This window comes from Littorina saxatilis, linkage group LG12 (genome assembly GCF_037325665.1).
Source record: "Littorina saxatilis isolate snail1 linkage group LG12, US_GU_Lsax_2.0, whole genome shotgun sequence".
Classification (NCBI taxonomy): domain Eukaryota; kingdom Metazoa; phylum Mollusca; class Gastropoda; order Littorinimorpha; family Littorinidae; genus Littorina; species Littorina saxatilis.
The window spans coordinates 85,392,335-85,397,334 of NC_090256.1; the positions used below are offsets into that span (position 1 = coordinate 85,392,335).

Genomic DNA, 5,000 nt, shown 5'->3' on the forward strand with positions numbered 1-5,000 from the left:
TTTTCATATCACCTGAGTCTTTTTTGTGCCAATACAATACGACTGTATGGATGGTGGGAAAGTGCACGTTTCTTGATGCACAGAAACTGCATGTTTTCATATCGCCTTCAAGTCTTTTTTGTGCCAATACAATACGACTGTATGGATGGTGGGAAAGTGCACGTTTCTTGATGCACAGACACTGCATGTTTTCATGCCACCTTCAAGTCTTTTTTGTGCCAAGGAATGTCATGAAAAGCATTGCATGCATAATCATTCTTGAGATATTGGCAGTGCACCAAATGCATCATAGCTATTCTTGCAACTATCCCCCCCCCCCCCCTACATCTGCCCCCCCCCCCCAGCTTCACCATTTCTCTCGTTTCAGTGTGGGTTGCTCGGGCGTCTAGACAGTCTGTACTTGTGCATATGTCACAGCAGGTAAGTGTTGCGTAAACAGTACACATTTCTTGGCCTGTATACCTTTGACACTGTGCGCCGACACTTGCTAAAAGATGCAGAGAGGGAGAGCAAAAAGATGCAGAGAGGTAGAGCAAAAAGATGCAGAGAGGTAGAGCAAAAAGGACAAACAAGAACAGCGTTTGAGAGTCAGAAAATGCACACACACAAAAAAGAACCAAAAAGGAAACGAAAGCCGGGCGTAAAAGCAAGAAGAGAAGAAAGCAGCGTTTTCTTCCTTGACAAAAAAAGAGAGAAAAAAAAAGACAAAAGAAAAGAAATCGGAGAAAATTAATAACGCGAAATAAAAGACTTCAAGACTGTTCGTTTGAAAAAACAAATTGAGAGTCATCAAAGACTGCAAGAAATGAAGCAGATTTTTTGTTCTTAAAACCTTCGTGCACCGAATGATCACAAGAAATGTCTCGTGTGCCATTAGTATTCTCTTCTAGTCTTTAATCATCGACGACGCAACATTCAAAAAAAGCAAGAGCAGGTATATTTTAGGACCCTTGGTCACTGAAACAAAATCATTTAGTGGCGTACTGTGCCTGGTCAGTCAGGCTGTGTGCTTTCTTGTACTTCTTCCGTACTTACTCTATTGCCTCAGCATTAAATATAAACACGCGCGAGCATGCATACATCTGCCGTTCTTGCACAGGCGAAATTCTGGTGTATTTGGATGAGTGCCCAAAACCGCAAGGCAAGAAATTAACCTCAAGAACTCACCGATCCAGTTTTAGGCAAGTGACTGTTTTATTGTTGCTAAACCGGACCACACAAACGTTGTAAACCCACTTCTGTGGAATAAAGGTCCTCTTTTGAGACTCGATCAGTTTTGGGAGAAAAAACTACGCAGATAAAAGCCAGATAAGGTCTTTGACTTCCTTCGCTGCCTTTGCTGATTTTTATTTCAAAGAAAGAAGAAGAAAAAGTCAGATTCATTTCTGTCTATCTGTCTGTCTGTCTGGCTATGTCTCTGTCTCTCTCTGAGAGTGTCTCTGTACCTCTCTCTCTCACTCTGCGCGTGTGTGCCGGTTAGTTGATTTACTTGGACAGGAAGCGGAAACGTAGCAATTTATGCGCAATGTGTGAGGAAAATGATTTTTAAGCTAGTCTTTGAGATAAGAAGGCAACACCGCTTCCTCGTAGTGTTTATGTAGCTCATAATTGTTATGGACTTCAACAGCAGTTGTGTAATCCACGCGCAGAAGACAAATTACTTGATCAAAACTAAAAAAGGTTACACACACACACACAAACGCACACACACTCACAACCACCGCCAACATCATCACCATCATGTGCTTTGTTTGGTTAAAGTTAATCTTATGTAAGCTTGTGTTTTTCCTTTTTAGGAGGTCAATGCTAATGATTCAAACCTTGGGGCGAAGGTTGGTGAACTTTTGTGAACACAAATCTTCAAAACAAGGGTATTACAGTATTATTATGAAACGTCAACATATGCATTGCATATATATGCCCACACACAAAATATTGCAATGTGAAGCCAGAAAAATGGGGGTAGGGGGAAAGCAGCCATCCATATGATTGTTACGTAGGCCTGTCACATTGTCAGACAGCCACATACCGTGTGACGGATAACGAATGACTATACGACCCGGGTAAGTAGGCCACCCTTGGCATGGTTTACATTCCGCAGCAAAGGGCGACAGAGTGAATATACGGCGTTACGAGAGCGAGAAAAAAGTATATGGGCGTAAAAGAAGAGGAATGGATGTCAACCGTTATATATTTGCAAAGTAACAGATGTGGAAACAGTAGCTCAAGCATGTTTCGCATTCCACAGTCCAGAATAAGCCAGCTGCTGAAGTAGCAATTTCAAATTCGAATTGTTAACCGCCCCGTTTTCGCGTACACGGTTACACTTGATAGTTATCTGCTGCAAAGACAACAAAGTATATAAACACAATGAACAATGCTTGGTGCTGGGTCACAAGCCTTGAACATAGAAGTGAAACACATAAGTCTAACAAATATCATGCCACTTGCTTGCCAGTGCACAAAGGTCAGAGAGAGAGGGTGACACCCAAGTGTTTGTCATTCCTGCAACCGTCATGCTACGTTATATTATCGTCCTCTGCAACCCCCGTGTCCACTTTCACGACAGGATAAGTACGCAGATAGATGCTTCAATGGAGGGTCAGCGAAGGACATAGGGCAAGACCAGACGGGCAAGACCGGACAACCAACCCCGCGCAACCCCGTGACTGGTGTTTCTGGACGGTCCTGTAGACCGGACAACCAACCCCGCGCAACCCCGTGGCTGGTGTTTCTGGACGGTCCTGTAGACCTTCGCGTTTTATAGTGTCCAAATTGTAACGCGTAAGGGCTCCGTCACATTTCTTACATACTTTAAAATTGTGCTCGAAAAGATGATATTATATTATTCTGCGAATAGTAAGGACAAGCTTTTCGGTTTGGGGAGTATTACCTTGTAAAGGATTATTTATTGTACACTATGAATCTCTTGGGAACCTACATATTTCTGTTCTAACAGATTGACAACACATCTGCATATCAATGGAATAAAGTCAAAATTAGTCCTTATATTCAAATTCAAGTCCAGGGACAAATGGGATACTATTATTATTAATCTAACATACGGTTGTCATAGACCGTCAGAGCGGCAGTGAAGACTCGTTAAAGACAGTAGGGGAGTCCACACTTTATGGTGCCAAGAGAAGTATACATGTAAACTAATGACAGTCAGTCCAGTCTCTGGTCAATCCTGTTCTACATACCGAATATGTCCCCCCTATCCGTTTACTGACGACCATTAGGCCAAGACTGACGACTACCTCAATACTGCCTCCACAGCTTTGATCTTCATTCTGTATGATCAAAAAAGAGTGAGCTTTCAAGTACATTACGACCAGCAAACACACTGACGTCGCAGCGCACAGCGTATGTTCACTTAGCGAACCGGGGGGGGCAACTCATGGCCACTTTGTTCCTCTTCCTAGCCTGGAAAACCTCACAGAAAGCTTGCAGGACAAAGCAGTATTCCTGGTTTCGTTTCAGTGTCCTGCCGGTGTAACACGAGAAAATTACTCCCACGAGATTTTTACTCCGGAGTAAAAATTTCGTACGAAAAAGTTACTCCCTTTACGAAAAAAGCACTCCCCCATTGCACAAGAAAATTACTCCCCAAGACAGGTGAGTTCCGAGTAAACATTTCGTACAAAAATGTTACTCCCCTGACGAATAAATAACGAATAAACCCTAGAAAGTCAAAGAAGAGACCCGCCTTTAATTCCACGTTCTTATGGTCCAGTCTGGGACAACAAGTCTTGCCAGTCTGGGCTAATCGTACTTCAAGCTCTCGTACAAAAGCCTCGACAGTAAGGGTCTCCGCTCGACTGGTCAATTTTCAGCTCGGACAATGACCGTGGCAAAACGAGGGGAAGATATGTGGCCGTTGCAATGCGGTTAATCCAGAGTTTTAATTTCAGACACAACAGGGGTCTCAGGGGTCAGGCTTGGATCCTGATGGGAAAAATAACGACGGTTTTCTGTTTTGCGACAAACAAGCAGTCTGACCGGAAATTAAATTGAGTAAATCACACGTGTAATTCAACTTCTCTCCTTCCGTCCGATGGCTTGTTCCTTTCCGTTCATTCAATCTCAAGGGATTTCTCTCTCGCCCAACCCCATTTGTGTCTCTTTTGTAGAAACGGCCATTGCAGTTGAATGAAAAAAAGTTGGACTGTCACCCGAGTTGTTAAAGTTCTTCCGGAAGTGTGTGTGTGTGTGTGTGTGTGTGTGTGTGTGTGTGTGTGCTCTCTCTCTCTCTCTCTCTCTCTCTCTCTCTCTCTCTCTCTCCCTCTCTCTCTCTCTCAGAGCCTGCATTGACAAAACCAACACCACCAAGCAGCAAGAGTACTAAACAAAGCTAGCTTGCCGTGTGTACTCGCTAAACCCTTACTTTTGACTCTAAACCAGGGCAGAAAAGGTAATGGTCACTAATTTGACCACTCGAGCTCCATAGCGTCCAGCTGACCGCTTGGCATCGAGAGCCACTTGGGCGTGTCAAAGCCGCGTGGACACTTCACGACTTCCGGCCGACAGAGGTGTCTTTTTACTTCCTGGCTAAGGAGCAAGATCAATCAATCAAGCAATATGAGGCTTATATCGCGCGTATTCCGTGGGTACAGTTCTAAGCGCAGGGATTTATTTTTTTATTTAAAAAAAAAATTCAGTCAAATTAACTTCTTTTGAAATTTGGTGTGAAGTTCTTGGCTTTTATTTGATTTATTTTTTTATTTTTGTGTGGTTGGGGGATCCATACATTTAGAATGATCTCAAAGTACGATGTTTCATTTCACTACAGAGGTTGTTCTTTTTACTCTTTAGAGACACTTTCTCTACGACTTAATCTGAGGTATTGGAATGTTTTCAATTTGTTTTGCCCCCATAGCATAGACGTTCCTCATGTAACGACATATGTCCAAAATATGTCCTTGTTCGCTGCTGGAAGTTGCTTTCTTATGTTTTTTGTGGTTTGAAACACACACAACTAATTTACTGTTTAATTTGTA

General features: G+C 42.9%; 1 protein-coding gene across 1 annotated transcript in view; it reads right to left on the reverse strand.

Annotated features, from left to right (window-relative positions):
* The window catches only part of LOC138983028 (rho-related GTP-binding protein RhoE-like), a 57,021-nt gene that overhangs the window by 42,843 nt on the left and 9,178 nt on the right, over positions 1-5,000 (reverse strand). The gene's annotated exons all lie outside the window — the stretch shown is intronic.